A 14,245-nucleotide genomic window follows, 5' to 3' on the forward strand; every position below is an offset into this window, starting at 1 on the left:
TTTGTTCTATTAGTACTCCCCCAACTATCCATGGGTAAAATATATTTCAAGAGACATGTAATGACACTTGACATGAAACATGAAATAAAATAGAAATATGATTTCTAAACTTGTTTAGCTGAGTGCTGATAGCTCAGACCAATAATCCTATCTACTTGGAAGGCTGAGAATGGTATGATCTGGTTCAAGGCCAGCCAAGGCACAAAAGCTCACCAGACTCCTTCTCAAGCCATAAGTAAGTGCAGTGACATGTACACGAAAGGCTGAGATTGTAAGGACTGCAGTTCTTTTCAACGATGAGGTAGTACTCTAAAATATACAACTGCTGAATGTATGGGCTGCTTTTTCTAGTTTTGTGAGCATTTCTAAGTCATTGGTTTTGACCGCTGTATTTATTTTTCTCGAAAAATAATTTGAGAGAGAAATGCTGGGTTGTAAGACATTCAGAAAAAAAAGAGCTAATATTTTTTAAAATGATATAGTTTATGTAAGGTAGAGTTGTGATTAGCCCACAATACCATACTTGGAAACTAAATCTCTAGTTAACATCCCAGCTTTGCCTATGTAAATGACTCTACTTGGAAAAACCCTAAAAAGCATGTACTCAGACTTTGCCCTTTTACTTCGATGTATCCTTTTCATGTATCCTTTTCTTTCTGTATCCTTCTGCTGTAACAAGTCATAAAGCCATAATTACATTATATGATGAGCTATATGAATAATTCTAACAAGCTACCAAACCTGTGAACAGTTTTGGAAATATTCCAACATATACAGTAAATGTTATGTTTAACTACATATGAAATAGTTCTCCAACAGTTTTACAATTTTGCATTACTACCAATAAATCAGAGTTCCAGCAGAGCTATATGCTCATACCTATTTAGTGGTATCTGTTTTTTTTTTTTATTTTAGTTTTCCTACTAGATATTTCATTATAATAGTTTACTATGTTTTTGTTGTTTAGTGTTGATGTTATGAATTAAAAAGCCTTCTTCTATTCAGGTACATTTCCAGGATTCACTTTGTATTTTCTTTTCTTTTTTTTTGCCAGTCTGGGCCTGAACTCTGGGCCTGGGCGCTGTTCCTCAGCTCTTCAGCTTAAGGCAAGTGCTCTACCACTTGAGCCACAGTGCCACTTCTGGCTTTTTCTGCTTATGTGGTGCTGAGGAATCGAACCCAGGGCCTCATGCATGCAAGGCAAGTGCTATACCACTGAGCCACTTTCCCAGCCCTCACTTTGTATTTTCTAATGGCTAATGATGTTAGAAATCTTTTCCTGTGTTGATTGTTCATTTACATTTCTTCTGTGAAAAATCTGAGTTGTTTTCCCATTTCTACATTAAGTAATCCATGTTCTTCTTTTACTGTTGTAGTAATAGGGAAGGACAAAACATACTAGATAAGTGCTCTACCACTGGGTTATTGCCCTATACCTTATAATGCATTTCTAAAATGTTGATTTCAACAATTCTTAAAATATTCTGGATATGTTACTTATAAGTACTAACAATCACTTTTTCCAATTTTCTTAATGTCTCCTGATGAACAAAAACTATGCAGTTCAATTAAATCCCATCTACCAAATTTTCTTTCATAATTAGTGTATTTTATGTTGTATTAAAAAAAAATGCCTTCTCCTAAGAATATCTTCCTTTGGTCTCACTGTGTGAATGCTTAAGTCCTGTTTAATTTCTCTTTCCAAGTATAATTTCTTGCCTTTTATTATCCATTGGGTTTACTTATAGATTCATACGCACATTCTAATTATTAAAAATGAGGGAAACTATGCAACCTATGTTTCTTTGGGTCTGGCTTACTTTACTTAATATAACTTTTTCCAAGTCTTTTCATGATGCTTATTAAAATGGACTTCAAGACGTAGAAGCAAGAGGTTTTTATTGTTATTTTTAGCAGTTCTTTTTTTTTTGTTTTCTTCCTTTTGTCACTGTTTTGATTTCTATATCTTTTGTCTGATTTAGAAATTTATCTAGGGCTGGGAAGGTGGCTCAGTGGAAGAGTGCTTGCCTCACATGCATGAGGCCCTGGGTTTGATTCCTCAGCACCACATAAGCAGAAAAAAAGCTGGAAGTGGCGCTGTGGCTCAAGTGGTAGGGCACTAGCCTTGAGCTGAAGAGCTAAGGGACAGTGCCCAGAGTTCAGGCCCCATGACTGACCAAAAAAAAAAAAAAAAAAGAAATTTATCTGATTTGAGGAGGGGAAGGAGAAGCATAGAAAGGGTGGGACAGAGGATGAACTAATTCAATGATATTCATTAGACACTATGTTGGAAATGAAATGAACTATACAATTTGGAGGGGAGGGTCTGAGGAAGTGAAAAACTGGGAGAAAATAAGGGAAGGGTGACGTTTAAAAAGAAACATACTTAATGCCTGACTTATGAAACTGTAACCCCTCTGTACACTGCCTTACAATAAAATTTTTAATTGTCTTCTCATTAATTAAAAAATATCAGTCAGATGTCCTGTAATCCCAGCATTGAAAACTAAGACAAAAGAACTGTAAACTCAAGGGTCAGTTTGAGCTACACAATAAAATTCTGTCTCAAAAACAAAAATAAAGCCGGGTGCCGGTGGCTCACGCCTGTAATCCTACTCAGGAGGCTGAGTTCTGAGGATCGTGCTTCAAAACAAGCTGGGGCAGGAAATGAGACTCTTATCTCCAATAAACCATTAGAAAACCGGAAGTGGTGCTGCGGCTCAAGTGGTAGAGCGCTCACCTTGAGCTCAAGAGCTCAGGGACAGCACCCAGGCCCAGAGTTCAAGTCCCGACAGACAAAAAATAAATAAAATAAAAACATTAAAATATTCTTTGCATAAACTCTGCTATAGATTGAGTTTGTATCTAGATAAATGATGTTTTGTTTTTAATTTGGTGACTAGGTTCTTCTCTTGCAATATTTTATGATAGACTGATTATATATATAACATAATGCCAAGAAGCTATACAGAAAAGGATGTATAATCTTGCTGTATAAAAGTCAAGTCAATTTCCTCTTAACTCAGGAACAAGACAAGGATGCCCACTCTCTCCACTCCTCTTCAATCTAGTATTAGAATGCCTAGCTACAGCAATAAGACAAGATGCAGACATAAAGGGGATCCAAATAGGGAAAGAAGAAATAAAACTCTCCCTCTTTGCAGATGATATGATCTCATATTTAAAGAATCCCATAGACTCCACTCCCAAATTACTCAAGCTGATTCAAAAGTTTGGCAAAGTAGCAGGGTATAAAATTAACCCCCCCAAAATCAATGGCTTTTCTGTATGCCAACAATGAGAAAAGTGTGGCTGAAATTAGGAAAGCAACTCCATTTGTAATAGCCCCACAAAAAATAAAATACCTAGGAATTAACTTAACTAAAGAAGTGAAGGACCTCTATGATGAAAACTTTAAAATCTTGAAAAAGGAAATCAACATAGAACTAAAAAAATGTCAAAGCCTCCCATGCTCCTGAATTGGCAAGATTAACATCGTGAAAATGGCAATACTTCCCAAGGCTATCTACAAATTCAACGCAATACCTATCAAAATTCCAACCTCATTCTTCAAGGAAATAGAAGAGGCAATCCAAAAATTCATATGGAACAATAAAAGACCCCGAATAGCAAAAACGCTCCTCAACGGAAAGAACACTGCTGGAGAAATATTAATACCAAATTTCAAACTCTACTATAAAGCCATAGTAATCAAAACAGCTTGGTATTGGCATAAGAACAGACCTCAGGACCAATGGAATAGAATTGAAAACCCAGAAATGAACCTACAGACCTATAGCCATCTAATCTTCGATAAGGGAGCTAAAACAATAGAATGGAAGAAAGACAGCCTCTTCAGTAAATGGTGCTAGCAAAATTGGTTAACTACATGTATAAAACTAAAGCTAGATCCTTATATATCACCCTGCACCAGAATCAACTCCAAATGGATCAAAGACCTTGAACTCAAAGCAGACACTCTGAAAACATTACAGGATGGAATAGGAGAAACCCTAGGTCTCCTTGGCTCAGGACGAAATTTTTTGAATAGAGACCCAGAAACACAACAAATCAAAGAAAGGATGGACAAATGGGATTGCATAAAGTTGCAGAGCTTTTGCAGGGCAAATGACATAGCTAGCAAGATCAATAGAAAGCCCACGGATTGGGAGAAGATCTTTACTAGCCATACAACAGACAAGGGTCTCATATCTAAAATATACTTGGAACTCAAAAAATTAAACCCCCCAACAACCAATCTTCAAAGAAACAACTGCCCAATAAATAAGTGGGCGAAAGACTTAAAGAGAAACTTCTCTGAAGAAGAAAGAAGGATGGCCAATAGACACATGAAGAAATGTTCTACATCCCTAGCCATAAAAGAAATGCAAATCAAAACAACATTGAGATATCACCTCACCCCAGTTAGAACAGCAAAAATCAAGAACTCTAACAACAACAGATGCTGGAGGGGATGTGGACAGAAAGGAACCTTACTTCATTGTTGGTGGGAATGTAAACTTGTTCAACCACTTTGGAAAGCAGTATGGAGGTTCCTCAAAAGACTTCATATAGAGCTTCCCTATGACCCAGCAATCCCACTTGGGGGCATTTACCCAAATATTTACAAACAAGACCACACTAAAGCTACCAGCACAACAATGTTTACTGCAGCATTATTTACCATAGCTAAGATATGGAACCAACCCAGATGTCCCTCAGTAGATGAATGGATCAACAAAATGTGGTATATATACACAATGGAATTCTATGCCTCCATCAGAAAGAATGACATTGCCCCATTTGTTAGGAAATGGAAAAACTTGGAAAAAATTATATTAAGTGAAGTAAGCCAGGCCCAAAGAAACATAGGTCCCATGGTTTCCCTTATTTGTAATATCTAGTATATGTATGAGTCAAGCGGAAAAGGTCAGATAATGTGATGTCAGGAAAATGAACCCTTAGATATGTATTTTAATGTTTTTTCTTTCATGCATGTGTTTCTAATGCATTTATAAGATTATCACTTTGTTGCTTTGTATGTCCCTCCCCCACAGTATAACCCCTGCTTTCACTATAATTGATGTCAGTATAACTTGTGGAGGAGATGGGGAAAAACCAGTTGTTTAAGGATACAGGTGGACCTGTTGCAACAATGAGAAGTACAAGTTGTCATGTCCAAAACGAGCTTTACAAAGTCGGTGAGGGGGGAGGGGGGGGGGCTTGGGGGGGGAAGGAGAAGGATTGGGATTGGGGGGGAGGGGGGAGGCTGGGAAGGGATGTGAAGGGTAAACCAAAGGAGGAGGGTGCAATGCTTGGTAAGAAATGTACGCATTATCCTGCCCATGTAATTGTAACTCCTCTGTACAGTATGTTCACAAATAAAATAAAATAAATTTAAAAAAAAATCCTAAAAAGAAAGAAAAACAGAAGCATTGTACCCATAACCTGACTAATGGAATTGTAACTTTTTTGTACAACTACTTAAGATTAAAAAAAAAAGAATCCTAAAAAAAAAGAAAAACAGAAGCATTGTACCCATAACCTGACTAATGGAATTGTAACTTTTTTGTACAACTACTTAAGATTTTAGAAAGTTATGAGTTAATTGAAAAAGGTCATCATTTCATATATCAATAAAAATTTGTAACGCAAATTTTTTTTTCAAAATTTGCTTAACTTTATTTTTAACCAGTCCTGGGGCTTGAACTCAGGACCTAGGTGCTGTCTTTTGAGCCTCTTCGTGCTCAAGGCTAGCTCCCTAGGATTTGAGCCACAGTGCCATTTCTGGCTGTTTTAAGTAGTTTATTTTGGAGATAAGAGTCTCCCAGGTAGATCAACAAGGGAAGGGGTAAAAATGCTCAACAAAAAAAAAATGTACTCATTACCTTACTCATGTAACTGTAACCCCTCTGTACAGCATCTTTACAAGAAAATAAAATTTAAAAATTTTAAAAAAAAATAAAAAATAAAAATAAATAAATAAATAAGTAAAAGTCAAGTCAGGGCTAAGAAGTTGGCTCACTGGTAGAGTGCTTGCCTCGCATGCATGAGGCCCTGGGTTCGATTCCTCAGCACCACATAAGCAGGGGAAAAAAAGCCGGAAGTGGCACTGTGACTCAAGTGGTAGGGCACTAGCCTTGAGCTGAAGAGCTCAGCGACAGGGCCCAGGCCCAGAGTTCAGGCCCCACAACTGAAAAAAAAAAAAAAAAAAAAGTCAATTCAAAGGAATTGGTCTGTAACAGTATTATAATTGAGCCCAACAGCAATGGCTTATGCCTTCAATCCTAGCCTCTCAGGAGGGTGAAATCTAGGGGATTTTTGTTCAAAGTCAATGCAAACATTAGAGTCTACCATTCTCAAAATGACCAGCAAAATGTGAATATGTGGATGTATTATGTAAGTATACACACACACACACACACACACACACACACACATATGGGAGGAGTTAGGCTGGGTTGTGTGTGTATATATATATGTGTGTGTGTTCATGTTTGAGTGTGTATGGAGCATACAGAAGAGACTAATTCTTCTATTCATAAATAAGTCATATTAATTTTTAAAAAGACATAAACTCATAGATTGCAAACAAAGAAATCTAGCTAAAAAAAATCAAAGAAAACTAATTTAAACTATCCATGAGTTAGGTGCTGGTAGTGTAATCTTAGCTACTCAGGAGGCTGAAATCTATGGATTGTGGTTCAAAGCCAGCCCAAGCACAAAAGTCTGTGAGACTCTAATCTTAACCACTACAGAGCTAGAGGCAGAGCTGTGGCTCAAGTGGTAGAGTGATAGCCTTGAGTAAAAGAAACTCAAGGGTAGTGTCTAGGCTCTGAGTTCAAGTCCCCAGATGGTATGCACACATGCACACATGCACACACACACACACACACACACACACACACACACACAGAGCACAGAGCACATGAAAACAAGGCTACAACCCCATTTTTATCTGAAACATGTACATAAAAACAATGGTACAGCTCCATTTCTAGTTAATGGACTATAAACAAAGTAAAATAAACCTGATGAAACCCATTTATTGAAAAGATAGCTTTTGCAGACTGCTGATGGGTAGACAACTTGACAATATGATTTAAATTTAAACATATGCATTCTTAGACTAGACAATCCCAGTACTAGAAATGTATTATATGGGTATATTTGTATAAATCTACTAAAATGTAGGCTAAAGAAGAGTCACAGATGCAGTAGTTTTACAAGTAAAAATCAGAAACATTGGACATATTAAACAAATGGGAATGTCTCATACATAATAGCAAGGCATTTAATGGAAAACTATAATTCTATTTAATAAATGGTACAGAACTGAATGTACTGATGTAACAATATCTCCAATTGCATGAGTGGGTTTGTAATAATAATAAATAATAATAGTAAATAATAACAATCAGAGTAAAGTGCTCCCAGTCACTCTTAAATAAGGAGAATAAGAAAAAGACTATGGAGATTGTGAGGGGAAGTAGAGAATGAAAAATGACTTGGTAGACGTTAGTAAAACTAAACTTAAGGACCTACAAATAAGAAACATGCCAATTTTCATGGAACCTTAACATGTTCAGGACTGGGTGATTCCTGAACTATTAGAATTCCAGGTCAAGTCTATTTAGTGTAGTCAATGACTTCCCAATTATACAGAAAACAAACGGCATGGTTTCTGGGAAAACTAAACTCTAGAAGCTTTGGTCTTCAATAGGTACAGAATTATATACATATTACCAGGTGATGGTACATGACTATAATCTGGAATATTAGTCTAAGCTACATGGAGAGATGCTGTTAAAGCAAATACAGGTAAAGTTGTTGCTAAAATCAGGGGAATATGTAAAAAGATTCCAAAGTTCCTTACTTCAGGATAACTCTAAAACAAGCATCCTCATACAGGAAATGTTATGGTTAATCATGACTGTCAGCTTTCAAACTCCATCTGCTGTCATTGCCTAGTAGCATTTTCAGCCATTCAAGGTGGACTCATCAAAGATTCTATAATGGGCTTCTAGGGCTTTAGCCTCAGACTGGAACCACATCCTTGGTTCCCCTTCCCCTGCCTTGTTTAGAAGCGTTCAGCTTCTTGTACAACTGGGTTCTCTGGCTGTTCAGTGTGAGGTGGCCATTGCTTCTGATATAATCCAGTCTAACAAATTCTCCTTTATAATTAATTAATGCTATTATTCTACAGAACCCATTAATATAAATTTTAAAACCAAAAATGGTTCTAAATAAGTAGAATTGTAAAATGATTTCCTTGTTTTTGTGGTATTGGGAACTTCCTCCCAATTCTGATTAGATATAAAGTTGCTAAAAAGACTCTGATAGTAGAGCATTCATAATCTATGGCATAAACAATTTAAAGAAATCTACAAGTAGCTAAGTACTAGTGGCTGACAGCTGTAATTATAGCTAGCCAGAAGGCTGCAACCTGGAAGATTATGGCTCAAAGACAATCTGGGTAGAAAAGTCTGTGAAATTCCATCTCCAATTAACCAGAACAATGCTAGACTAAAAGTGTGGCTCAAAGTGTGGCAAAAAAGTACAAAGACATGAGTTCAAGCACCAGAGAAGGAAGGAAAAGAGGGAGGGAAAGAATCCAGGAAGTAATAATATATGTGAGAGGCAAGAAATTTAGTGACACTATACATGATACTAGCTTACTGCTAGGATTTAAAAGTTCAGGAAGACTGGAAAGGTAGAGTGAACTTATTATGTAAAATTCACACTTAAGAGGTTAAGAAAAGATAATATCCACCAACACTTAAAGCAACAGATATACGTCACTGCTCCTCACAGTGGGAGCTATAGTTAGTTAAGTATGGTATAGTTCTAAGTATAATGGGATCCTGGGATAGCAGAGACCAAGTCACAGAACATAATCTTTACTTAAGGCAAAGTGGACATACTTAGCATAATGGACATTCATCAGAATGGTCTGATTCATACAGGCTTATACCATTGATTAACTAATAATGGTGTTACCAGCAATGAAATAGCTAAATAGCTTACTTTATTTATTTGTTTGTTTATTTATTCCTTCTAACACAGAACAAGGCCAAGCATAGGCTGGCCTGGAAGTCACAATCCTCCTGCCTCAGCCTGAGTATGAGAATTACAAACATACACCATCATACCTAGCTTTTTGTATAGGATTTTTACCAGGTAGTCCAAACTGACCTCACACTCATGATTATCCTGCCACAGTCCTCTTGAGAATTAGGGTTTCAGGGGTACATCATCATATCCAGCTTAATTCTTACTTATTCGGTATAAGAATCATTCCAATGCTAATGGATGGAAGCTTTTTGAATCTTACCATCAAGAAATCACTGACCCTCATCCAATTTCCATACTTGTGCTAGTTTACAAACCCAGAGGCCCTTGAATAAAGGGAAAGTCAAGTCCTCTTGAAGAATAATTCTGCTACATTAACAGAAAGTTTTACTGTTAATCTTGATCCACCCCTCCCAAAAGGATCTCCAGATGCTTATCTAACAAATGAAATGAATAGAAAAAAAAATAATCACAACATTTAAGCTCTCTTGGACTCTGACTCCAAAGTGATGCTGATTCTAGATCCAAATAATTACTGTGGCACTGTAGTCAAAGTAAGGGCTCAGGTTAGATAATCAATGGAGCTTCAGGTAAGGTCTGACTCAAGCCTAATCAAGCGGTGATTCCAACTACAGCTGCTGTTCCAGACGTACTTTCCTTCTTTGAAGTCTCAGTGACAGTGACAGAAATAAAAAAGCTTCACAGTGAGAAGAACTTCAAGGAGTGGATTTTGCTGTGTGTTTGTTAGAAAAAAATAACTAGAGATGTGATTAACATACTGATGCACAGTGCAACCAGTGCATCAGATAGTCAGAGACTTGAAAGAAGCATGATTGGAACATTGGGAACAAAGACATCTAGAAAAAAGGTATATGGATAAAACCTTTCCAAATGAGAAAAGGACGTGAAAATATTTGGGTGCCATGTAAATGATAACTAAATGGAGAACAGAGAAATACTTAAATCAAGTGGATAGGACACATTCTGTGGGAGTCACTTTCCCCTGTCATCCCTCATTGCCCAATATGGTGCCAAAGACAGAAGGTGAACACCCACTCTGAGAGCACCAGAGGCTAACATGGTATCATTTCCTGGAGCCATTAGCCAGCAATCTGGTGCCAGGTTGATTACAATGGACCAGTTCCATTACAGAAGGATAAACACTTGGTTCTCAGAAACAGATACCTAAGTGGAGTACAGATTTAACATCCTTGCACAAGATGCTTCTGTCAAAGCTAACACTTGTGGACTTGTAGAATGCCCTGTCCACCACCATGGTATCCCATGCCATATACCTTCTGACCAAGGAGCTCATTTTACAGCCATACATACAATGAAAATGGTCTTCTCCATCTGCCCTACTATCTTGAAGTAGATGGCTTGATAGAAAATTTGTCTTCTGAAGAGGCAGTTACAGTGCCAGCTATGTGGCAATATCTTCAGTATGTTCCTAATCAACATAATACTGTTTTCCCCTAGCCAGGATTCATTGGTCTAAGAATCAAGGTACAGAAATGGGACTGGTTCCACTAGAAAAATTCTTGCTTCCTGTTCTCATAACTTTATGCTCTGCTAGCATAGAATAATTAGTTCCAGATGCAAGGAATGCTTCTACAAGACAACAACAGAACTAGAAATTAGCATTTTCCCTTAAAATACATGGTTTCCTTGGCTCTGAGTCAACAGGCTAAGAAAGGAGTTAATGTTAGCAAGGGCAACCCTTCCAGTATACTAAAGAGAAAACTGGACTATACTCCACAACTTACGATGTTTCTCAGTATTATCATACTTTCTTACTAAGGTCAATGGGAAACTATAACAGCTAATCCAGGGAAGATGACTTTTGACCCAGACACTTCAAGATTAAAGGGGTGGGTAATTCCTCCAAATTAGAAATCAAGAGTCCCCAAGGTACCTGCTCAGTATTCGATTCTTAGAACCAGGAAGTTACAAATAGCCACTACCATTACACAGTTCCAGAATAAAGCTACAAATACCCACTATAATCACATTCCAGAAACTGTCATTTCCACAAGCACCTTCAATTTTGTTAAGAACATATTTTCATATATGTACACATATATGAAGCAGCTATCTTTCCTCTTGCCTCTTACTCCTTTATTTAACTGAATACTTAAGCATTATAAAGTCTGTATTATAAGTTATGGAGATTTCATGACACAGTAAGCATTGTTTAAAAAGATTTTGCCACCTATTCTGGAGAAAGAATTATTACATTTTCACTTATATGTAAGATAATTGTATCATATTAGGAGGAAGTAAGGCTGTTATTATCCTTATTTGGAGATGTTTGCATCCAGCTGAAAAAGGGTATACTTGTGATAGTCCATCCTGATTATTAACTTAATTAGATTAAGATGTCTAAGAGATTAGTAAAGTACACTTCAGGGTACATCTATGAGGGCATCTCCAGAGACAATAACATAATAAATGAGAGGAAAGATCCACACTGAATGTGGGTAGTGCCATCCAAAAGGCTGAGGATCCAGACAAAATAAAAATGCAAGAAAGAGAAGGTCAACCAACATATGCAAGCCTCACTTTTTTCTTTTACTTTATTTAAAGAGTATCTCAAGACTTGGTTTCCAACATATTTATGTTTTCTTTGTTGCTTTGTATGTACCTCCCCCAGGGTATAAGCCCTGCTTTCACTGTATTTGATGTTGATATAATCTGTGGAGGGAAAAGGAAAAAACAAACTGTTTAAATAGGGCTACAGGTAGACACATTACAACAACGAGATATACAAGATGTTATGTCGAAAAACAAACTTTACAACTTCGGTGGGTGAGGGAGTGCTAGAGGGGTGTGGGAGTGGGGGGTGGAGAGGAGAAGGGATGGTATGGGGAAACAAAGGAGGAGGCAACAATGCTTCATAAGAAATATACTCACTATCTTGCCCATGAAATTGTAACCCCTCTGTATGGTATTTTCACAATAATAATATTAAAAAAACACTTCTATAAAACCATTATTGCTAAAAGTTTTATCCCTTTGCAGTAATCCCTATTCCTATACAGGACTGTAGGTAATAACAAGAAAAACACTTAATAGAATCCACTTTTGTGGGGGAGGGACATACAAAGCAACAAAGATATTATCTTATAAATGCGTTAGAAACAATCGCATAAAGAAAAAAACCATCTGAATACATATCTTAGGGTTCATTTCCCTAACATCACCTTATCTGACCTTTTCTGCTTGACTCAGACATATACTAAATATTGCAAATAAGGGAAACCATGGGACCTATGTTTCTTTGGGCTTGGCTTACTTCACTTAATATAATTTTTTCCAAGCCTTTCCATTTCCAAACAAATAACCTGTGTTTTCACTGGATTTGATGTTGGTATAATTTGTGGAGGAGAAGGAGAAAAACAAGTCGTTTAAATAGGGATACAGGTGGATCCATTGCAACAATGAGAAGTACAAGACGTTATGTCGAAAACGAACTTTCCTTTGGTGGGGGGGGTGGGGAGGATTGGGTGGGGAGGCGGGCGGGAGGGGGGGAGGGAGGATGGGAAGGGATGGGAAGGGGAAACAAAGGAGGAGTCTACAATGCTTGATAAGAAATGTACTCATTATCTTGCCCATGTAATTGTAACCCCTCTGTACAGTATTTTCACAATAAAAAAATAAAAATTAAATTAAATTAAAAAGAACACTTTTGGGTTAGGTATGAAAAGGTTATTAAGGAGACTTTAAAAATACACATTTACACTAGCACAATTTTTAGAAACATACTGTTTAGCCTACTTTATTTGACACTGCTCTTATGTATGTGCATGTGTGCTCATGTGTGTATCCTGAGGCTTGAACTCAGAGCCTGGGCACTGTCCCTGAGCCACTTTTTGCTCGAGGATAATGTTTCTACCACTTGAGCCACAGTGTCACTTCCAGCTTTCTCTGAGTAGTTTATTGGTTCTATATAAATTTTAGAACCTCCCCTGGCAATATCTGGGAAAATATGAACAAGATTCTGATCCTAAACATAGTCACTCTTCCAATTTACAAATGCAATGCACCTCTGAACTAATTTACTGCTACTGTAGTTTCAGTCACTAAAATATCCATAACTTTCAATGTAAAGGAGTTGAATTCAGGGCCTGGACAAGGCAATTCTCTACCACTTGAACCACAGCTCTACTTCCAGGTTTTGAGTAGATTATTGGAGATAAAGAGTCTCACACCACAATCCTAAGATCTCAGCCTCCTGAGTAGTTAAGATGTACAGGAGCAAGCCACCCCTGGCTATTTATTCCTTCTTGTATATCATAAAAAAAAATTGTGCAGGGTGCTGGTTGCTCAAACCTATAATCCTATCTATTTAGGAGGCTGAGGATTGTGGTTCAAAGCCCCCGAGACTCTTAATTAACCACTCAAAAACTGAAAGTGGCACTGTGGCTCAAGTGACAGTGATCTAGGCTTGAGTAAAAAGGCTCAGTGAGGGGCTGGGAAGGTGGCTCAGTGGTAGAGCGCTTGCCTTGCATGCATGAGGCCCTGGGTTCGATTCCTCAGCACCACATAAGCAAAAAGAAAAAAGCCAGAAGTGGCGCTGTGGCTCTAGTAGTAGAGCGCTAGTCTTGAGCTGAAGAGCTGAGGGACAGTGCCCAGGCCCAGAGTTCAGGCCCCATTACTGGACCCAAAAAAAAAAAAAAAAAGAAAAAGAAAAGAAAAGCTCAGTGACAGTACCCAGGCCATGAGTTCAAGCCCTGCCACTGACAAAAACAAAAATTTTGGATAATTTTGAATAAATGTGGTAAGAACAAATATTTTTGCTATATTCTTAATGTTAAGTGGGAAAACATGCAACCACTCACTATGGGTTGAGAAAGTTACCTTTAATTCCTTGTCAACTGTGAATTTTTATATGAACTTGTATTAAATTTTATCAAATATGTCTGTATATGTGAATACGGTATTTTTTAAATATGGTTTTTCAACTTTTTCTTACATGCCTGGTTCATTATACTGCACATCTAAAAGTTAGCCTTTCATTTAAAGGGATGAATCTCACATGGTCATGCCATATTCTCTTTTCAAAAATATTATATTCCTAAACACCCTATAAGAAGTGCATGCATATGTGTGTGTGTGTGTGTGTGTGTGTGTGTGTGTGTGTACATTTATGAGGAAATCAGGCTGCTAGACA

At 37.3% G+C, this 14,245-nt stretch overlaps 1 protein-coding gene across 3 annotated transcripts in view; it reads right to left on the reverse strand.

Moving 5' to 3' along the window:
- Positions 1–14,245, reverse strand: part of Pik3ca (phosphatidylinositol-4,5-bisphosphate 3-kinase catalytic subunit alpha) — a 77,680-nt gene that overhangs the window by 48,728 nt on the left and 14,707 nt on the right. The window lies entirely within an intron of this gene.

This window comes from Dipodomys merriami, unplaced genomic scaffold (genome assembly GCF_024711535.1).
Source record: "Dipodomys merriami isolate MVZ:Mamm:240054 unplaced genomic scaffold, mDipMer1.0.p SCAF_40, whole genome shotgun sequence".
In the NCBI taxonomy this organism is placed as follows: domain Eukaryota; kingdom Metazoa; phylum Chordata; class Mammalia; order Rodentia; family Heteromyidae; genus Dipodomys; species Dipodomys merriami.